Raw genomic sequence first — 23,029 nt, 5'->3', positions numbered from 1 at the left:
AATATGAAGCAATGCATTTGGTTTGTTGTATAAAAAAGAGGGTAAAAGTTTTTTTGCTTCATTCTGTACAGAATATCTCCAAAAGATGCATAAGAAATTGGTAACTCTGGTTGCTTCTCGGGAGAGGAGCTGAGTGCCTGGGGGGCGAGGTCCAAGGGGAGATAACAGCCCTCTCTTGTTTGCTGTCCTTCAGGGTAGTATTTCATTTTAATGCCTCACTCAAAGATTCTAGAACAATACTTTATTGCTTCAGACTTAGTAATGATAGATGTTTTGAGGAGAGTAATGAAAACAAATGTTTTGCTTACCTGGGAATTTGAGCTACTTCTCTCCTTGCCTGTTTGGCCACCAAGATCACTAAAAAGCAACCCCACAAGAAGAAACAATTCTACCAGTTTTTGCAACATCCTTTGTTTTTCTTTTAAGAACTCTTTATCTAATCTCTTATCAGCCTGTTTCAGTTGATTAATTCATTCCCTAAACCCATGTGAAGTATTTGGGGTTTAATTATGACTTCATGTCTATTTTTCTTGTTACTCATGGGTAGTGATTAGGGGAGGAAGTTCTAAGAACTTGTCAAGGATAGTCATGATGTGCTTAGTGTACCGAGAGCAAGGACACGTCCGTTGACAGAAAAGGATTTTGCATAGTCAAGTGCTATCTAAAGAAAATGTAATATAGTCAATATAACAGCTCACATCTTTGGAGTACTTGGTGCCAGACAATGTGCCAAGAATTTCCCATATTTATTTTATATAATTCTTTTTAACAGTTTTAAGGGGAAAGGGGGAAGCTATTATTATACCCATTTTGAACTAAAGAAATGGAAAGCAAAAACGGTTAATACACTCAGGGTTACATAAATAGTAAGCAGAGGAGCTGAAATGCACACGTGGCCTGCCTGACCCCAAATCCAAGTCCTTCCCACTCCACCCTCACTGGTCAGCTGGTCAGCTAATGAGAGGAAGCCATTTTCCTGTTCCCTTTTTGGAGCTGGCTTCAGAGCCTTGCTCTAGACTCACCTGATTGGTGATCAGAGACCCAGAAACCACTCAAGAGCTCGGTCCCAATAACTGCATCTATCAACTGCTTTCCTTCTCCAGCTGTCAGAAGACACCCACGTGGTAACTTTCTGCCTGTGCCTCCTGAGAACACAGTGGCATCTATGTATGGATCCTGCCTGCAAAGACCAGCTGCTGAGGAGCCGCGGATCCAGTGAAGATGCCAAGTAACAGCCCTAATAATAGTGAAACAACCTAATGCCTGATGAAGAGCCATTCAGTTCAGTCACTCAGCTGTGTCCAGCTCTTTGCAACCCCATGGACCGCAGAACTCCAGGCCTCCCTGTCCATCACCAACTCCCGGAGTTCACCCAAACCCATGTCCATTGAGTCGGTGATGCCATCAAACCATCTCATCCTCTGTCATCCCCTCCTCCTCCCGCCTTCAATCCTTCCCAGCATCAGTGTCTTTTCAAATGAATCAGCTCTTTGCGTCAGGTGGCCAAAGTATTGGAGCTTCAAAAAAGAGGTTTTGAACAATGTGAGGATATATTCTTTTAGAAATAGAAATGAAACAGACAAATGTCTACCTGTTACATTTATGAATTTATCAAGACATTACAAACATTATAGTAATTTAGAAATACTGCTAACTTAGAAATATTTCTTTTAAATATTCCCATCTCACATTCATGAAACCATCCTACATTAGTTCTTCATATCTCCTTTACTGTCTCTGTCCTTGTCACAACCGAAGTCACATTTTGAGGCATCTAACAGTTTTCCAAAACACATCACCTTTACTTCCCGCTAAGTTGTTTTGCGATAACATTGGTTTTTGAATCCATATAATAATATGCTGTTAATGAAAATGTGCCCGAGGCCCCAGATATCCATCTCTGTAAGGCTTAGTACAGATGTGTCTCTTCATTCTCTAAATGTGTATTTATGGTATTTATAAAATTATTATTGCTTTTAAAAGTGATCCTTAAAGGCCTGTTTTCAATGATATCTAGTATTTGCTCTTGTGAAGTCATATCCCTAGATTTATGACTAAATCCGTATTATCCTGAGATAATACAGATTTATGACTATATCTGTATTAAATCTGCCTCCTTTGAAAAAATCCATTGTGTAAGGCAACCCTTATAACCACTCCAAACTGCAGCTGACAGCAGAACATTGTCTCAGAACAATTTGTCCATCTCAAATAGTACTTTGTCAAAATAAAGGAAAAGAATCCTCAAGTATCTTGGCCCGGGTTCCACAGAAAGCAAAGCCTTCCAGCTGCCAGTCTATCAGGGAACCGCAGGCAGGAGTGGGGCACTGGGCAGCAGCAGATATGGGGTGCATTCCTGAGCTGCACCCCTGCTGGTATCAAGGGCACCATCTCTCAAGACATCCTTCAAAAGGCCTTATAACTGCTTCTTGGGACGGGTAGGGGGAGGGGCACACATTCATCCCTCCTAGTCTCCCTGGGGTCAATATTGGCCCTTGGGAAGCTGGAGCTTCCCCCGCCCCATGGACGCTCAGGGCACTGAACGGGCCTCACAGCAACATGGCAGCGTCTGCAGGGAGCCCCCAAAGGGGCGGGAAGAAGGTGCAGCAGGAAGTGGGAGACTGTCGTTACCCCTGTGTGAAGGCACACCGCCGGTGGCAGCTGGGAGTTACCTTGAAACCAAGTGAGTCTGAGAGGCTATCACAGGGCCTCTAACACACCCCGTTCAGTTCAGTTCAGTCGCTCAGTCGTGTCCGACTCTTTGCGACCCCATGAACTGCAGAACGCCAGGCCTCCCCGTCCATCACCAACTCCCGGAGTTCACCCAAACCCATGTCCATTGAGTCAGCGACGCCATCCAGCCAGCTCATTCTCTGTCGTCCCCTTCTCCTCCCTCCTTCAATCTTTCCCAGCATCAGGGTCTTTTCAAACGAGTCAGCTCTTCGCATCAAGGGCCAAAGTACTGGAGTTTCAGCTTCAGCATCAGTCCTTCCAATGAATACTCAGGACTGATCTTCTTTAGGATGGACTGGTTGGATCTCCTTGCAGTCCAAGGGACTCTCAAGAGTCTTCTCCAACACCACAGTTTAAAAGCATCAATTCTTCAGCATTCAGCTTTCTTTATAGTGCAATTCTCACATCCATACGTGACTACTGGAAAAACCATAGCCTTAACTAGATGGACCTTTGTTGGCCAAGTAATATGCTTTTTACTATGCTGTCTAGGTTGGTCATAACTTTCCTTCCAAGGAGTAAGCGTCTTTTAATTTCATGGCTGCAATTCCCATCTGCAGTGATTTTGGAGCCCCCAAAAATAAAGTCAGCCACTGTTTCCAGTGGAAACAGTAGAAACACACCTCGTTATAGGGACAAAAATATAAGGTAGTTCCTTTTTAGTTCTGAGGGGTAAGTTTTCAGAGGGAGAAAAAGCTCCCCTTCTGGGAAGATATATACAGTACATTGTCTGTTTATCCCTCAGAACAACCCTGCCAGGTGGATAATAGTATTTCCACTGTACATATGAGGAAGCCAAAGCTCAGGGAAGTTAAGTAACTCACCTGAGGGGTGCAGCCAGCCCTCCACAAACAGGGTGTAGAGGGAACACATACCCCGACCTAACTGTGCCCAGTTTTCCGGGTACCTGGCACTTGTTTTAATCCAGTCCCTCAAGACACACAGACACGAAATGACTTGTGAAGGAAGACTTGTTTCTACTCACGCTTCCTCAGCAATAGGAGGCGTGGCACTCCACTGTGTAAGGCGTCCACAGGAGGCTCTATAACTAGTCAGGGGCAGAAGGAGCAGAAGAAAACATGACCAGGAAGAGCCTTTCCTGTGGTTCCCACTGGAAGGAAAAAGAGAGGCAGGATAAGGAAGCTTGGGATTGGCTAGGCTAAACACTGGGGAGTAGGGGCTGCCTCTAGTCATCTCGTACCTGGTCCGAGATGAGGAGGGCAGGGGACCAGGCCCCAGAAGGGGAGAGCTGATGAAGATGGCAGCTGGTAGTGGGAACACTGGATTGGTTTATCTGCTTATGAAAGGCGCACTCCAGGGTCTGATGGAGTCAAAGATGTCAAAGCTTCAGCATACAGAGAATAAAAGACAGGCTTAATGGAAGGCCCTCTCCCTGATCTCCCGCCAGTGCTGTCATTGGCTGGACCCTCCAAGAAGCTAAAGCATAAGGGAGTCCCTACGGGCTCCTCCAAGCCCACCCCCCAGGATGCTGAGAGGGTGGAGAAGGCAGGGAGTGGACCTAGGGGGAGATAGAACAGCTCAGTGTTTAACTTCCCTCCTGCATTCGAGGACTGGGGCATGGGGTGCACAGCAGGATGGCAATCAATCAGTTTTCACCCGTTCATTCAATGCTGAGAGCCCAAGTATACCCCGCGCTGCTCTAGGCAAGCAGACAGTGGGGCCCACAGGACACACGTGGTCTTAGTTCTCCAGAGCTTATATATCCGTTGAGGGACACAGAGAGTAAACAAGTGAGCTACAAGGATTTTATAGACAGTGGGTGCCCCGTCACTCAGTCATGTTCGACTCTTTGCGACCCCGTGGACTGTAAGCCCGCCAGGCTCCTCTGTCCATGGGATTCTCCAAGCAAGAATACCAGAGCGGGTGGCCATGTCCTCCTCCAGGGGATCTTCCTGACCCAGAGATCAAACCCACGTCTCCTGCATCTCCTACAACGCAGGCGGATTCTTTCCCGCTGAGCCTCAGGGGAAGCCCTTTGTAGACAGCAGTCAGTGTTAAAAAAGGACAGACAAAGGGGTGAAGATGATGAGGCAGGAGCGGGCACACACCCTCTTTCCTGGTTTGAACCTTGCGGGAGCTCCTGGCTGCCTTCAGCAAGGGCTGCCCGGGGCCTCCCACAAGGGCTCCAGCCTCTGTCTGCAGCCTGTCCTCAATGCTCATCACCCTGGGACAGGCAGCCCCAGCAGGGCCCCGTCACCCCTCAGCCCTTGCTGCTCTGTCGCCCAGATGCGCTTCTCACCCCCTGCTTCACCCCCATTTCTTCTCCTGCCTCATCCTCCTCACTTTCCAGGGCTCAGATATCAGAAGGAAGCAATGCCTGACACCCCGGTGCCATCAAGCAGTCCTGGGCCCCTGGCTGGGTTGTGGCCCTCTTCACCGGGCATTGCCTTCCTGGCCTGACTCCTCAGACTCACTCTAGAAATGGAGGCTCAGTCCGCTCTCAACACCTGGGCCGGGAGTGCCAGCTCCCTGTTGGCTCTCCACAGCGGCTCTGTCTTCCTTCACCGATTATTTGGGGACCACAGTAACTTCCTCATGGGTTTCGTGAAGAGTAAATGAGGTAATGCACACACGCCAGTGCCTGGCAGAGTATTCAAGAGTAGGATTCAAACCCTCCTCAGGTTGCCTTTTTTTAACTCAAAAAGGAGCATTATTTTAAAGATTTTTTTAAAAGGTCCACACATTATTGAAATATATATATTTATGTGTGCGTGCATACATGCTCAGTTGCTTTAGTTGTGTCTAACTCTTTGAGACACTATGAACTGTAGCCCACCAGGCTCCTTTGCCCATGGGATTCTCCAGGCAAGAATACTGCAGTGGGTTGGCATACCCTCCTCCATGAGATCTTCCTAACTCAGGGATTGAAACTGTGTCTCTTACATTTCCTGCATTGAGAGGCAGGTTCCTTACTGCTGAGCCACCAGGGAAGCCTGAAATATATATAAAATGAATGTTATATCTTCTTCTCACCTTATATTATCCAATTTCCCTTCCCAGCGCATCAACAATAAGCCAGTAAGCATTTAAGACCACACATGCCCATGTGTATGTGTGTGTAGACACACAGGTAGATAGGTCCTTTTTCATACTAATCAAAGCTGACACTGTCCTGAAGCTTCCTTTCTTCTCATAACAACATATCTTACAGTCACTATGCTTTTTAATGGCTGTCTGACTTCCGCTAAGACGAGGAGGTCATAGTTTATCAAGTGGACTGTAAGCAACGGCATCTAAATTGTAGAGATTTTTTGTTTAGTAGCACACAAGCTTGGCGTGTCACATCCTGCCTGGTGGTGACAGCACGCGGCAGAGTGGGTCTTGATCTCTGAAGGGCCCGGCGCAGGCCTGAGTCACCAGGAGGGTGACTGCTGGGTGACAAATGAATGAGTGACCTCTGACCTTTGTCCCCTTCCAAGTGGGTATCATCCTCTCGTCTGAGTTCTTCTGCATCCAAGGAAAGACAGCCCAGCCATTCAGTGTCTGGTCCTTGGGTTTGCAAATACCAGGAAGCAAATAATATTTTTTTCTCTGACTCCAGATATGCTGGGACACAGATTCAGATCTTTTGCCAGATTTGAAATACCTTTTCATGCTATGCCTGAAAATTACCAAGGGCCAAAAGCTGATGGCCTCTGTTGTCCTCAGACTTGAAGCTAAACCACCTCCGACATTTTCTTTCCTTGCAGTGGCTGGATGGAGCCTCGCTTTGCTTGCCTTTCATTGCCATTGTGAAGGGATTTCATAAAAGGCCCTGGCATGTCTATAAGGTGCTGAGCCAGGAGACAAGGTAGAAGATCTGAAATAATGGGAAAAGCTGAGAGCCCTGAGTATTCTCTAAGGGGGTTGTTCCCTGGCCCAGTTGTTCCTCCCATGTGGCCTGCAGGAGAGGGGACAGCTCTGCGCTAGCCAGGCACGAGCTCCACCTCCAGGCCCAGACCCAGGCGGTGAATTCCCTGCCAGGGGACAGAACTCTTAGCCATTGGCTTGTGATGTGCATGATACAGAAGTGTTGAGTACAACTTGATTCTTGGAGTTTTAAGTGGACCCAACATAAACTTACTAAGAGATTTATCAGACATTGTGTTTTGCTCTGGGGTTAGGGACAAAATCAGCATAGTGTTCAGCCTCAAGAAGATACGAGGAACTTCTCAGCTGTCCAGTGGTAAAGACTCTTCACTTCCACTGCAAGGGGCACAGGTTTGATCCCTGGTCAGGGAACTAAGATCCCACATGTCTTGAAGCTGGGCATGGCCAAGTAAATAAATAAGAAGATAAGCAAAATGAGGCGTGCTATAACAGGAGAGCGGCCTGGAGGTTTAGAATGAAACTATAGGATCTAAGTAATTTTCTGGAGAGAATGACATCTGGCCAAGTCCTGAAGAAAACGTAATGTTTGTGGAATGGGTTGGGGGCAGGTGGCCAGGAGCAGCCTTGTTGCTGCTGTTCAGCCACTCAGTCGTTTCTGACTCTGTGACTCCACAGACAGCAGCACACCAGGCTCCCCTGTCTTTCACTGTCTTCAGGATTAGGCTCAGATTCACGTCTACTGGGGCTTCCCTTGTAGCTCAGCTGGTAAAGAATCTGCCTGCAATGCCGGAGAGCTGGGTTCGATCCCTGGGTTGGGAAGATCCTCTGGAGAAGGGAAAGGCTACCCACTCCAGTGGGTATTCTGGCCAGTATTCTGGCCTGGAGAATTCCAAAGTCCATGGGGTCGCAAAGAGTCGGACATGACTGAGTGACTTCCACTTCACTTCACGTCTATTGAGTCAGTGATGCTGTCTAAACATCTCATCTTCTGCTGCCCTCTTCTCCTTTTGCCTTTAATCTTTCCCAGCATCAGGGTCTTTTCCAAGGAGTCGACTCTTCGCATCAGGTGGCCAAAGTATTGGAGCTTCAGCTTCAGCATCAGTCCTTCAAGGGAATATTCAGGATTGACTTCCTTTAGGATTGACTAGTTTGATCTCTTTGCAGTCCAAGGGACTGTTAAGAGTCTTCTCCAGCACCACAACTCAAAACAAAAGCATCAGTTCTTCAGTGCTCAGCCTTCGTTATGATCCAACTCTCATATCATACATGACTACCAGAAAAGCCACAGCTTTGACTATATGAACCTTTGTTGGCAAAGTGATGTCTTTAATTTTTAATGTGCTAAGTTTGCCATAGCTTTCCTTCCAAGGAGCAAACATCTTAACTTCATGGCTGTAGTCACCGTCCACAGTGATTTTGGAGCCCAAGAAAATAAAATCTGCCTTTGTTTCCACTTTCCCCCTTCTATTTGCCATGAAGTGATGAGACCAGATGCCATAATCTTAGTTTCTTGAATGCTGAGTTTTAAGCCAGCTCTTTCACTCTCCTCTTTCACCTTCATCAAGAAGCTCTTTAGTTCCTCTTCACTTTCTGCCATTAGAGTGGTATCATCTGCATATCTGAGGCTGTTGATATTTCTCCCGCAACCTTGATTCCAGCTTGTGTTTCATCCAGCCAGGAAAGTCATATGATGTACTCTGCATATAAATTAAATAAGCACAGTGACAAGACACAGCCTTGACATACTCCTTTCCCAATTTTGAGCCAGTCCACTGTTCCATGTCTGGTACTAACTGTTGCATCTTGACTGGCACACAGGTTTCTCAGGAGACAGGTAAGGTGGTCTGGTATTTCCACCTCTTTAAGAATTTTCCAGTTTGTTGTGATCCACACAAAGTCTTTTGTGCAGTTAATGAAGCAGAAGTAGATGTTTTTCTGGAATTCCCCTGTTTTCTCTATGATCCAGGGAATGTTGGCAATTTTATCTCTGGTTCCTCTGCCCTTTCTAAACCCAGTTTGCACATCTGGAAGTTCTCAGTTCACAAACTGCTGAAGGCTAGCTTGAAAGATAACTTAGAGCATAACTTTGCTTACATATGAAATGAGCACAATTGTAGGGTAGTCTGAACATTCTTTGGCATTGCCCTTCTTTGGGATTGGAATGAAAACTGACCTTTTCCAGTCCTGTGGCCACTGCTGAGTTTTCCAAGTTTGCTGACATATTGAGTGTAGTACTTTAACATCATCATCTATTAGGATTTGAAATAGTTCAGCTGGAATTCCATCACCTCCACCAGCTTTGTTCATAGTAATGCTTCCTAAGGCCCATTTGACTTCACACTCCAGGATGTCTGGCTCTAGGTAAGTGACCATACCATCGTGGTCATCTGGGTCATTAAGACCCTTTTCATATAGTTTTTCTGTGTATTCTTGCCACATCTTCTGGGGCCCCTGACATTATCACAAAGGAACCTTGCTCCACCAGCTTGGACTTTCACATCAGAGAGAAACAAACTTCCATCCTGAGTGAGTCTATACTGAATCTGGGTGACTTTGATACTGCCTGTATTCAGCAGATCTGACCCAAGCAAAATTATGAAAGCTACAAACTGTGAGCTGAGTTTCCTTTCTCTCCACCCTCTTCAGTGTGATCTGCTCCATGGGGTCCAGGCTCTTCATATTGTACCCCCACCCCCACCCCCACCCCAGCTCCTCACTGGTTGGCCAGGGCCTGTGTGCTTCCAACATCCTCTACCCCGACTCCCTAATCCTCAACCCTTCAAAACTTACCAATCATGCGTCTTTCATTCAGTTACAGGGAACTTTCTTCTTCCCAACTTCTTGGGACAGGAACGACTCTTTAATCTGAAGATACAAACCACCAATAGCTAGTTACAGCTTTATGTACGACCAGAACTTGGGACAGGGAATCACACAGACATGGATCCGAATCTGAGTTCTGCTACTTTCCAGGTGTAATGAGCTTGAGGCTTTTGTGGTCTCTGCCTCCTTATTTGTAAAATGGTGATATGAGCACCAATTTTACAGAATTATTAAGAGAATAAAATAAAGCATGTAGCATAGTTCCTGGAAGAGGATGAGAGTCAAGCTAATCACAGCTTTTCTAGAAATGCATGTTGTCATCCAGGTTCAAGCAGTCCAAGTGATAGTCATTGATCCTGCTTTTGGAGACCCCTGAGGATAAGATTTCTCCAGGCCCCTTCAGCGAGCCTGCTTAATCATCCTTGGAAATCCTTCCACATATCCACCAGGCCCTCTCTCATAGCTGCTCAGGCCTTTTTAACTGTGTGTAGGAAATATGGACAGCTTTCTCCTTGAGATTCTTTGCCTCTTCCTCTTTAGGTTAAAAACTTCTGAGTCCTTTATCATTACATCATAAAATCCATTGTCTATTACTGGGATAATTTAATAATTTTGTTACTCGTTTCAGGGGTCAGAGAGAGGCTTTGATGGTATTCAGCAAGGGACCGGGAACATCTAATTTGTAAAAGAAAGCAAAATGTTACGTTATCATAATTCTCACAGCGTGGTCCTGGACCAACAACTTCAGCATCACCTGGGAACTCATTAGCAATGCACATCCTAAGGTCTCACTTCAGACGTTCTGAGTCAGACACTGGCTGGAGGCCAGCAGTCTGGGCTTTAACAAGGTCTTCCAGTGATTAAGATGCTTGTGGAGGTTGGAGAACCACTGCTCTGTGCAAAATCCAAAGAGATGAGTTGGAGACAGTGGCCAAGAGGCCTGCGGCCTGAAGGGCAGCCCTCAGTTTCCTCCTGTGTCCAAATCCTCATTCTCCATTTGGCAGCAAAGGAGAGACGCTCCCTACAGGGAAGGGAGAGTGCTTTCCCGGCTCCCTCCCACTGAGAAGAGAAAGGAAGATGGGCCTGTACGTCCCCACTCAGGGTACTTCAACCATACACGGAGGATGAGCGAGCCACTCACTCCTGGCACCTTGTGCCCTTGAACATGACCCCATCAGTGTCCGAGAATCTCAACAAGCAAATTAGCAGCTCTAGAAACAAGGAAGGGCAAATCACCCCTGAATATTCATTGGAAGGACTGATGCTGAAGCTGGACCTCCAATACTTCGGTCATCTGATTCTAAGAACTGATTCTTTGGAAAAGACCCTGATGGCTGGGAATGAGTGAGGGCAAGAGGAAAAGGAGGCGACAGTGGATGAGATGATTGGACGGCATCACTGACTCAATGGACATGAGTCTGAGCAAACTCCAGCAGACAGTGAAGGACAGGGAAGCCTGGCGTGCTGCAGTTCATGGGGTCGCAAAGAGTCGGACACGACTTAGTGACTGAACAGCAAGGAGAAAGAAGAGTAAAAACTTCTCTTCCGCCCCAGGGACTGACGGCCCTGCTGGTTTCTCCCTCTCTCAACTTACTGTGGGAAATAAATTCCCTTTGTTGTTTTTAATAAATTGATTTATTTTTGGTAGGGTGAACTAAAGTACCCTAAATTGTGAGGGTTTTACGATGTGTGTTGGGAATTATTAAGCAATTGATGCAAAAATTTTCCCATATCAAAAGCTTGGGCACAGTTCCAAGAGGAAAACTTTCCATAGCAAAACATCATCTGTTTTCAAATTACTCTAGAGGTCAAAGGAAATCAGTGCAAAAGACAGTGGGAGGCACCGCCAGAGGGCCCAAATCTACCCCACACGCCAGGCTGGCGGCTCACCCAGGCTTGCAGCAGGTGGTGTGGGCTAGGCCTGTCTGGGAGCGTCAGGCCAGCAGGTTTTAATAAAGGCACCAGGAGGCACACTTCATTATGGCTTCTGTGTTTTTATGACAGTTTGAAGCTACAAGTTCCACGCCTGCCCCGCGCTCTGTTTTGTCACAAGGCAGTCATACTCAAAGTTGGAGATACTTAACTCTGAATAGCCAGGATGTAAAGTCTCTGTGCCCTGGATTTCATCAAAGAAAAATATCTCAAGCACAAAAGAAGAAAAGTCATAAATGTCATACTCAAATGTTTATGAATTTCATTATTGTCCTGCTTTTCTTTTTTTGGCAAAATCGCGCCTTTTAAAATTCAGTTCACATTAGTCAGAGGCCCTTTGCCGCTGGTCACTGGTCTCCATAGCGCTGGGGAGCCATTGGGTAATTACTTTGTCCCAGGAAGTGCTCGTTCCAGCACGACACCCTCTGAAGCCCCGCAGCTGTCTCTGCATTTCAAAAGATAAATTGTGAGGACCTTTTCGGAAACGTGCCCTCTTCTAACCTGTGCCCTAACTTCCTTCCTGATCTTCCATCTGCCCGTTTTGTGACGCTTCTCTGAAGGCTGCTGTGACACACGATGTGTGGGCATCTGAACCCGAGGTCCATTTGCTGTTTATGAAAATGATTCAGATGTACCAACCCCAAAGCAGCCTGCCACCAGAGCAAAGCTGTCCTTTCACTGTGACCGAGCAGCCTGGCCAGGTAGGCAGGCCCTGGGCACGGGCCAGCTAGCAGGAGGTCGAAGCTAACAGAGCCCCTGACCCTTGTTCATCAGGTAGCTGTGCGTGCAGAACTCTGTTTCCAGCTCAGCTGTGCCATCCCCATAACCACGAATTAGCTCTCAAGTCTGCAAATCATATATTAGAAGCATCTTCCCCGCTGCAAGGCCTCCCCTGGTGACTCACTGGTAAAGAATCTGCAGTGCAGGAGACGCAAGTTCGAACCCTGGGTAGGAAAGATCCCCTGGAGAAGGAAATGACAACCCACTCCACTATTCTTGCCTGGGAAATCCCATGGACAGAGAAGCCTGGTGGGCTACAGTCCATGGGGTCACAAAACAGTCAGACATGACTTACTGACTAAACAGCAACAACAGCTGCAAGTCAAGGTGAGCTTGTGCCCCTGAGGCCCCTAGCCAGGGATGCTCTGCAAAAAAATAGGCTGAGGTGAAGTGAAGTGAAGTCGCTCAATCATGTCCGACTCTTTGTGACCCCACAGACTGTAGCCTATCAGGTTCCTCCATCCATGGGATTTTCCAGGCAAGAGTACTGGAGTGGGTTGCCATTGCCTTCTCCAGGAGATCATCCCGACCCAGGGATTGAACCCGGGTCTCCCACATTGTGGGCAGACGCTTTACCGTCTGAGCCACCAGGGAAACTGGCATACATTTGAGGTGGGCTTTTAATTTTTCTCCAAAGTGGAGGGGACGCCTGCCAGGGAGGAGACCTGCTCTGAATTTCCTTTGTCTTAATTTTGTCCGGTGTTTTCTAGGGGTTTGGGTTGATGGTATCCCCTCCACCCTTAGCTAGGACTCCGGCAAGGGCCCTGCTCTGACTCATGTTGACCAAGAAGCCTGAGACACCTTTAAGTCCAGACTTAACCATTTCACAAACGAGGAAACGAGCTCAGAGAGGAGGTAAATCTCCTCAGAAGGTGGATTCCGCTCAGGTAGCTCAAAAAGAGCTTTTCTTTTGGATTCCTCCCAGGCCAGCCTTCCTCCCACAGCAGACTTTTGGAAGGTGGTCCGTGTTGTTCGCAAATTGCCCTCTGGGAGAGAAAAAGTTGCCCTAACTGAGGCTCGCGGATCAGCGGCAGGACAAAACTTCTGGGCCCTTGCTTGGTAGCCAGATGGGAAACCACATCTTCTTCGGGCATTTCTCTCAGTAAAGTTAAGAAACCCCCCCCAAAAAACAAGTCATTTTGAATAGTTTCCAGAGCAAAGGAACGATCTTCTAAACAACAGAGTAGGTGCTGGGCCCCCCTGTCTTCTCGGTCCTGTGACACTGGGATCAGGCAGATCCTGTCCTCAAGAGCCAAGAGCCAGGTGTTGGGAGCAGGTAAGGAGATCGAGGGGCAATCTCATGCTGCAGGAGACCCCAGCACTACAGGGGCATGGGAGGTGGGAGGAGCACCTTTCTCATTCTCCTGGGGTATCAGGTACTAGGGGTTCAGGCTAGGCCTTCCAGAGCCGTATGTGAGAGCCAGACAGGCAAGTGTGGAGGAGTAGTTCAGACCAGTTAAGACAGGCAACCAGCTGGAATTCAGGGCAATTTCCAAGGTCATCAGATATTGAAGAAATAGTAATAAATGCAGCTTCAGATTGACCCAGAGGGAAACTCACTCCTAGTTTCAGATAAATAATGTGCAACCTACAAACTTCTCTCAAAGGCGAACTGTTAACAAAAACCTGGAGAAGCTCACCACTGACTTTACTAAAGCTTCTGAAGTTAGGCATTTTGAACTCAGAAATGGTATTAGTAGTGGGAGGGCAATATGGCATAACACATAGGAAACGACTCACCATGTAATATCTGTTGAATAAACAGATCACTTATCAGGAATTTCTTTTCACTGAAATATTAATTAGGAATTGTTGATGTGTGTTTTTATTTATTTATTTTTAATAGAAGGATCACGGCTTTACAGTACTGCACTGATTTCTACCAAACGTCAACATGAATCAGCCATAGGTTTACCCATGTTCCCTTCCACTTAAATATCCTTTCCACCTCCCTTCCCATCCCACCCCTCTAGGTTGCTGTCAAGCCCCTGTTTGAGTTTCCTGAGTCATAAAGAAATTCCCATCGGCTGTCTGTTTTATATGTGGTGATGTATGTTTCCGTGGTGCTCTCTCCGTACCTCCCACCCTCTCCTTCTCCACCCCACCCCAGCTGTGTCCATAAGTCTGCTCTCAATGCCTGTGTCTCCACTGCTTCTCTGCAAATAGGTTCATCAGCACCACCTTTCTAGATTCCATATATATGCATTAGTATGCAATATTTATTTTTTTCTTTCTGACTTACTTCACTCTATAATAGACTCTAGGTTCATCTACCTCATTAGGACTGACTCAAATGCATTCCTTTTTATGGCTGAGTAATAGTCCATTGTATATATGTACCATAGCTTCTTTATCCATTCATTTGCTGATGGACATTTAGGGTGCTTCCATGTCCTAGCTACTGTAAATAAAGTTGAAATGAACATTGGGTTTCATGTGTCTTTTTCAATTTTGGCTTTCCTCGGGGTATAGGAAGTAGGACTTTGAGAGATATCTGGAGTAACAGGCAAGTTTGGCCTTGGAGTGCAGAAGCAGGGCAAAGGCTAACAAAGTTTTGCCAGAGAGTGCACTGGTCATAGCAAACACCCTCTTCCAACAACACAAGAGACCACTCTACACATGGACATCACCAGATGGTCAATACCAAAATCAGATTGATTATATTCTTTGCAGCTAAAGATGGAGAAGCTCTGTACAGTCAGCAAAAAACAAGACTGTAGCTCAGATCATGCACTCCTTATTGCAAAATTCACACTTAAATTGAAGAAAGTAGGAAAAACCATTAGGCCATTCAGGTATGACCTAAATCAAATCAAACGCCTTACAATTTTACAGTGGAAGAGACAAATAGAAAGGGATTAGATCTGATAGAGTGTCTGAAGAACTATGGATGGAGGTTCGTAACACTGTACAGGAGGCAGTGATCGAAACCTCAAGATCAAATCCTCAAGAAAAAGAAATGCAAAAAGGCAAAACAGGTGTCTGAGGAGGCCTTACGAATAGCTGAGAGAAGAAGAGAAGCGAAAGGCAAAGGAGAAAAAAAAAAAAAAGATATATCCACCTGAATGCAGAGTTCCAAAGAATAGCAAGGAGAGATAAGAAAGCCTTCCTCAGGGATCAATGCAAAGAAATAGAGGAAAACAATAGAATGGGAAAGACTAGAGGTCTCTTGAAGAAAATTAGAGATCCCAAGGGAACATTTCATGCAAAGATGAGCTCAATAAAGGACAGAAATGGCATGGACCTAACAGAAGCAGAAGATACTAAGAAGTGCAAGAATACACAGAAGAACTATAAGAGCCTTGGAGAAGGCTCATGAGACTCCCATGACAACAAGATCAAACCAGTCAATCCTAAAGGAAATCAACCCTGAATATTCATTGGAAAGATCATTGGAAGGACTGATGCTGAAGCTGAAGCTCCAATACTTTGGCCACCTAATGCGAAGAGCTGACTCATTTGAAAAGACCCTGATGCTGGGAAAGATTGAAGGCAGGAAGAGAAGGGGACGACAGAGGATGAGATGGTTGGATGGCATCACCAATGTGATAGACATGAGTTTGAGTGAGCTCCGGGAGTTGGTGATGGACAGGGAAGCTGCAGTCCGTGGAGTCGCAAAGAGTCAGACACAACTGAGCGATTGAACAACAATATGCTTAGTAGTGGGATTGCTGAGTTGTATAGTGTTGATGTTTGTTTTTACTAAAAGCTAAAAAATATGATATAAAAAGTAAAAATTACCTGTAATCCCAATAGCCAGACATAACCACTGTTAACTACTGAGGTCATCCAATTTGACTTGTGACAAATTGTCAACAGTTGAACCTAGGTGAACAGTATATGGGAGTTCATTGTACTTTCAACTTTTCTGTGTTTGAAATTTTTTATAATAAAACATTGCAAATAATGGTTCAATGATTAACTCTTGTATATATTTTTTTGTCCATGTCTCTGATTTAATCCTTAATTTTCTGTATGATTACTTCTGAAACTAGAGCCACTGGGTCAAAAAGTATGGCCCCAAGGACCTTAATACACATTCTCAAAGTATCCTTTTGGAAGGTTGCTCCATGACATGTGAAAACCTTCATCTCATTCTCTCTATGCCTTCATTGAATGACATCATTTTTTTATTACTGTTTGTTATTTTAATAGGAAAAATAGTACATCATTAGATTTCTTTGGCTATTAATAACTTTGAATTTTTAAAATTTTCATTAGCTCTTTGTATTTCTTGAATTGTAGTCTTGATCTATTTTTATGTTGAAAACTTAATGTTTACTCATGTCCTTGAATGGATTTTTTAAGTTTATTGTTTATTTTTTCCTGAGCAATATATGAACAAAATATACCATTTAACATTTAATTGTAGGATGAAGTAGTAGTCCCTGCTCTACTTCCCCCATCTCCAGGGATGACCTCTTTAAAGAGATTTTTAAAAAGAGCTATTTCTTCTAGTGTTTTCTCTAAGTAACACGCTTCTTCATTTTTGCTGATTTCAAATTCATTAAGGCATAGCTTGTGTACAATAAAATACATGTATTTTAACTGTACAGTTGATGAGGGTTTTTTGTTGTCTAGTTGCTAAGTTGTGTCCGACTCTTTGTGACCCCATAAACTGCAGCACACCAGGCTTCCCCATCCTTCTCTATCTCCAGCAGTTTGCTCAGATTCATGTCCATTTAGTTGATGATGCTACCCAACCATTTTATCCTCTATTGCCCCTTTCTTTTCCTGCCCTCAGTCTTTCCCAGCATCAGGTCTTTTCCAACGAGTTGGCTCTTCACATCAGGTGGCCAAAGTATTGGAGCTTCAGCTTCAGCTTCAGCTTCAGCATCTTCCAATGGTCTTTCCAATGAATATTCAAGGTTGATTTCCTTTAGGATTGACTGGTTTGGTCTCCTTGTTGTCAAGGGACTCTCAAGAATCTTCTCTAACACCACAATTCGAAAGCATCAATTCTTTGGTGCTCAGCCTTCTTTATGGTCCAACTCTCACGTCCATACATGACTACTAGAAAAACCATAGCTTTGATTATACAGACTTTTTGCCAGCAAAGTGATGTCTCTGCTTTTTAATACTCTTTCTAGGTTTGTCATAGCTTTTCTTCCAAGGAGCAAGTGTCTTTTAATTATGATTCTTTTTAAATTGGGTTAAAAAACATAACACAAAATTTACCTTAACCATTTTTAAGTGTACAGTTCAGTGGTGTGAACTATATTTACCGTGTTGTGCAACAGATCTCTAGAACTTTTTCATCTTGCAAAACTGCAACTCTATACACACTGAACAACATTCTCCATACCCTCCTCCCCATCAGCCCCTGACAGTACCATTTTACTTTCTGTTTCTATGAATTTGACTAGTTATCTATATAAGTGGACTCATACAGTATTTGTCTCTTTGTTTATTTCACTTAGCATAATGTCCTCCAGAATCACCCATGTGAACATAAATGGCAGAACTGCCCTCTTTTTAAAGGTTACATAATATTCCATTGTGTTTGTACACTACATTTTGTTTCTCCATATATTCAGCTATGGATATTCACTTTTGGCTGTTGTGAATAAGGCTGCAATGAACATTAGCATACAAATACCTCTTCAAGACCCTGCTTTCACTTCTTTTGGATATATATTTGTGTTGTGTGTGCTAAGTCATTTCAGTCATGTCCAACTTGGTGCAACCCGATGGACTATAGCCTGTCAGGTTCCTCTGTCCATGGGATTCTCCAGGCAAGAATACTGGAGTGGGTTGCCATTTCCTTCTCCAGGGGATCTTCCCAACCCAGAGCTCAAATTTGTGTCTCTTATGTCTCATGCATTGGCAGGCGGGTTCTTTATTACTAGCACCACATGGGAAGCTGGATGTATATTTAGAAGAGGAATTACTGAATTATGTGGGGATTTTATTTTTTATTTTTTTTAATATTTTGATTTTCTAAGGAATCACCATAGTGTCTAAGTAATATGCTTTAACAGAAAATTTTTGCTATTTTTCCCAATTTTATAGACATTATTGCTTGACTTTGTACCCTGAAAGATAAGCTATATTATACTTCAACCTCCATGGGCTTCCCTGATAGCTCAGTTGCTAAAGAATTCACCTGCAATGCAGGAGACCCCGATTCGATTCCTGGGTGGGAAAGATCCCCTGGAGAAGGGAAAGGCTATCCACTCCAGTATTCTAGCCTGGGGAATTCCATGGGCTGTATAGTCTATGGCGTCACAAAGAGTCAGACACAACTGAGTGCCTTTCACTTTCACTTCACTTCCATCTCCATATATTTTCCAAGTATATTTATATCCAAAGTATGTTTATATCCCAAATTTTTGTTAAATTACTATTTTGTGTTTATATTTTTATGTCTAGTCAAGCATTGTTTATTTTGCTTTCCTGTAGAAGGGCTTGTTTTTCTTGGAGTTAAGGATTGTGTTATTATTTTTTTTTATTCCTTTAGTTTATGTTGTGTGTTTATCACCAATTTACAGCCAGACTCACTTACAAAGCTGTAAAGTTTCCCTCAACATGATCAAACACATCAGGAAACCTATTTTTTAAAATAATGTTATTTATCTATTTACTTTTGGCTGTTCTGGGTCTTTGTTGCTGTGGGGGCTTTTCTCCAGTGGTGGTGTGTGGGCTTCGCCCTGGGATGGCTTCTCTGGTTGCAGAGCGTGGGCTCGAGGGTGTATGGGCTTCAGTAGTTGGGGCACACTTAGCTGCTTAGCTGGTGTGGAGCATGTGAGATCTTCCCAGACCAGGGGTCAAATCCATGTCTCCTGCACTTGCAGGCAGATTCTTTACCCCTGAGCCACCAGGGAAGCCCCAGGTAACCTATTAATCACACTTTTTCCTTGGAGATATCCTCTGTTCCTTTGCTCCTTTACCTCTGATCTCTTAGAAGGCCTCCTGCAGAGCTGTGGTCCTAGGACTGACTTCTGCCATCATCCTGGTTATTCTCTCCACCTCCTTCTCGTGCTAGGTCCCCTATTTCCTGGATCTTATGACATTGCTTTCTTCAAGGCTGCTCATCCTTGGTTGCTTGTTTATATTTAAGAGTTGAAGCTATGCCTTTACCTAGAGACTGACAGGGCAAAGACTGATTGCATATTATGTCCCAGACACTATTGAGTCCATGCGGCTTGAAAACTAAATAAGACTCAAAAAGAAAGAAATGCAAACACACAATTATAAATATGGAATATAGATGTGACTATAGCATTCAAGGGATAACAAGGCACAAGCGAAGGAATAACCAACTCTTCTTAGGCAGCTTTCTCTTTTAGAATATTCTAATAATGTTATCAATTGTGGTATCACTATGGGTTATAAATGCCTACTCTGTACAAGTACCATTATCCATTTAAGACCAAAGTTTTTCTTTGGTTTTGAAATGATGACCTTTCTGAATTTTGTGAACAGAATGCTACTGCCTTGAGAAGAATGAGTCATATATCCATAATACTTGAAAAATCAGCATAGGTTGACAAGTGGTATTTTGAATCTTTGTTTCTCCTTCAGTCTCTTTTAAAATGAAACAAAGGTACAACTTTATTAAAAGAAGTGCCCTTGTGCAGGGCAATATGTATGATATATCATTTGCACAGATATTTTTGCATAAATCCATATTTGGCAAACATTTTTCTAGAAGGACAGGGCTTCCTTGGTGGCTCAGACAGTAAAGAAACTAACTGCCTGCAATGCAGGAGATCTGGGTTCAGTCCCTGGGTTGGGACGATCCTCTGAAGAAGGGAATGGCAACTCACTCCAGTATTCTTGCCTGGAGAATTCCATCGACAGACGGTGGATGTCTGGTGGGCTACAGTCCATGGACTTTCGAAGAGTTGGACACAACTGAGTGACTTCTTTTTCTTCTATATGGACACACAATAGATTGTGAACACCCCCCCCAGAAAGGGTTGGGACTTTCAAGTATAGGTAAGTTGGGAGAGAGCTTTTTCATAACTTTTCTATGCTTCTGATCAGTTTTAAATCATGTAAATTTGCTTGTGTGCTCAGTCCCTCGGTCTTGTCTGACTCTTTGCAATGCTATGGACTAGAGCCAGCCAGGCTCCTCTGTCCATGGGATCCTCCAGGCAAGAATACTAGAGTGGGCTGCCATTTCCTCCTCTAGGAGATCTTCTTGACCCAGGAACTGAACCCAGGTCTCCTGCATCTCTTGCATTGGCAGGTGGATTCTTTACTACTGAGCCACCTGGGAAGCCCTCATGTAAAATTATTTTACTTTTATAATTAAAAGCTAATTTGAGGGATTTCCCTGGTGGTCCAGTGGTTAAGAATCTGTCTGGCAATGCAGAGGACATGGGTTTGATCCCTGGTTGGGGACCTAAGATCCCACATACCACGAAGCAACGAAGCCTGTGAGCCACAGCTAGAGAGTCCACGTGCTGCCCCGAAATACCCCACATGACAGATCCCACGTGAAGAACCGGTGTGCAGCAACTGAGACCTGACACGACCAAATAAATAAATATTTTTAAAAAACTAATTTGAGGTAAAATGAAAATTAAACATGTAAAATGTCATCACAACATAGTAGACGAGTGATCACAGTGGGAAACACCACCGACATAATTCTCAGTGCTGTTTCAGGTCACAAGGGAGGGGAGCGTGACAGCCTGCTGCCCAGGTCAGGGAGGGGAGCAGGGGAAAATGTGATGAAAGGCAGGTTTTAGGAGTCTCACCACTGCTCTGCGTGTCATCTCTGCCCCTCAGGGACTCCCAGCCTGTTGGTGGTGCTGGCTCAGGCCAGAGCTCGGTCCATCCGGTTCCTCCCTGCTGTCACCTCTGTGCCCCTTCCTCCAGAGCAGGCATCACAACCTGGATGAGAGCCAGGGCTGGTGATTGTCTGTGTTCGCTTTGGGGCTAGAAACAGGGTCAGGACTGAAGCGAAAAATCGTGGACTGAGCAGGCAGAAATGAGCCAATCTGACAGCAAAACCAGTTGGTGGAAACAAGAAGTCAGGAGTGGTTAAGGCTTAGGTTCAGACTATACCTGTGAATGTACACAGGTGCAAAGAGTCAGACACGACTGAGCGACTGAACTGACTGATCCCTGTGAATGCAGAAGTCCAAACAGGTGTCAACACCAAGGAGAAGAGGCAGAACCAGCCCCTCAGGGGTTCACTTGATTGATCATCCCAACGACTCTATGATGTCAGTTCAGTTCAGTTGCTCAGTCGTGTCTGACTTTTGCGACCCCACGGACTGCAGCACGCCAGGCTTCAATGTCCATCACCCGGAGCTTACCCAAACTCATGTCCATCGAGTCAGTGATGCCATCCAACCATCTCATCCTCTGTCATCCCCTTCTCCTCCTGCCTTCAATCTTTCCCAGCCTCAGGTCCTTTTCCAATGAGTCAGTTCTTCCCATCAGGTGGCCTAAGTATTGGAGTTTCAGCTTCAACATCAGTCCTTCCAATGAACACCCAGGACTGATTTCCTTTAGGATGGACTGGTTGGATCTCCTTGCAATCCAAGGGAATCTCAAGAGTCTTCTCCAACACCACAGTTCAAAAGCATCAGTTCTATTCTAATGCCCATTTTATAGATGCATAAACTGAGGCATGGGCAGATGTGGTTTGCCCCTGTTATACAGCTGTAGGTGTTGGAGATAAGATTTAAATCCCAACAGGTCAGCTCTAGAGCCAGGAATTGTGTTAACAATGGGGATAAAACACTCACTGCAATAACTACTGACTTATTGCTAATAAATGTGATTACAAGCTGAGGTAAGAGGTTTGAAGAGAGATACAGACCCACAGTGCAGGGTTAGGTGAAGCTGGATAAAGGAAAACTTCAACTGAGACCTAAATACTGAGTTACTAAGATAAAAGGCTGGAGGAAGCGGAGTTGGGAGGAGAAGAGAGCTCCGGGAGAAGGCGCAGCACTTGGAAAGGTTCTGAGGTGAAAGATAGAGGCCGAGTTTGAGAAAAGCAAGCCCAGCAAGTGCTGCCTGGTCTCGGGGAGAGCGTGAAGCAGTGACAGAACCTCTTGGAGGCTTGCAGAGGTTAAGACTGGATAGCAGCCTTCATACCTGGGATCCAGGGTAGAGAAGGGCTCTGGTGTGAAGCTTTCAGAGCTTCTGTGGGCATTTCCTGTGAGTGTGTGTGTCAGCCTCTGGCGCTAAGCTTGCCCCAGCACTGATACACGTTGGCTTGTTCTTCTACGAGGCCCCCATTCTTCGCTTCTGCTACATTCCTGACTCCATGGCTCAGACAGAAGTGAGCAGCAATACCCAGTTTGCGCAAAGACCTGGGATATGGTTAGGCTGGTTCCACATCTTTGCAAAGAGGCCCTTTCCTCCTGCTGCCTCCCCTGTTGAGAATGACTCAGCACAGCGGAGAGGCAGCCAGCAGAAGAGCCTGTGGCCAAGGCCACCAGCACGTTGTGCTGCAGAGCCCGGTGGCTCTCCCTATCTTGGGCTTTCAAAAGCAACCCAAATAAAGATGAGCTAGGTGCCAGGTTCATTGATCTGCGGCGGTTAGAACTGAGGCGGATGTCAGCCGTGTCCCCATTTGGTGCCCCTTCCAAGCTGTGCCGGAAAGGCGCTGGAGGATGCCTCCCGGGGGTGCGCTGGAAAGCTGGCTGTCTGGCTCCCACTCACTTTGTTTGTCTGGGTCTCTGTCTAGTGGCAAGGCGACCATCCACCGCAGAGCTGCCATGCTAGGATTGCTCCCCTTTGGCACTTCCCTTTGTTTTTCATTCCTACGAGTAAAAGAAGATTATTCATTGAATAATCAGGGTCAATTGGTTATTCAAGAACATTCTGTAAGTGTTACAGGATCGGTCCTTGACTTTTAGAAATAAAGAAAACAGACTTTCAGAGACTGAGTAAGAGCCAGCTTAGATACTGCCATGAAAGGGGGACGGATGTTAGCAGCATGATGGGAAGGTCCTTCCAAAAA

General features: G+C 45.2%; 1 long non-coding RNA gene across 1 annotated transcript; it reads right to left on the bottom strand.

Moving 5' to 3' along the window:
- Nucleotides 1-1,525: 1,525 nt before the first annotated feature.
- On the bottom strand, nucleotides 1,526-22,763 carry LOC133260719 (uncharacterized). Its single transcript, XR_009740942.1, has 6 exons — nucleotides 22,159-22,763; nucleotides 21,372-21,503; nucleotides 20,808-20,943; nucleotides 9,355-9,429; nucleotides 3,935-5,687; nucleotides 1,526-3,844 (listed from the first exon to the last, which is right to left on the bottom strand). It is a non-coding gene; the product is annotated as an uncharacterized LOC133260719 (long non-coding RNA).
- Nucleotides 22,764-23,029: the final 266 nt, after the last annotated feature.

The sequence above is a fragment of the Bos javanicus genome, chromosome 14 (genome assembly GCF_032452875.1).
Source record: "Bos javanicus breed banteng chromosome 14, ARS-OSU_banteng_1.0, whole genome shotgun sequence".
Lineage (NCBI taxonomy): Eukaryota > Metazoa > Chordata > Mammalia > Artiodactyla > Bovidae > Bos > Bos javanicus.
This window is presented reverse-complemented; position numbering and strand designations above follow the sequence as displayed.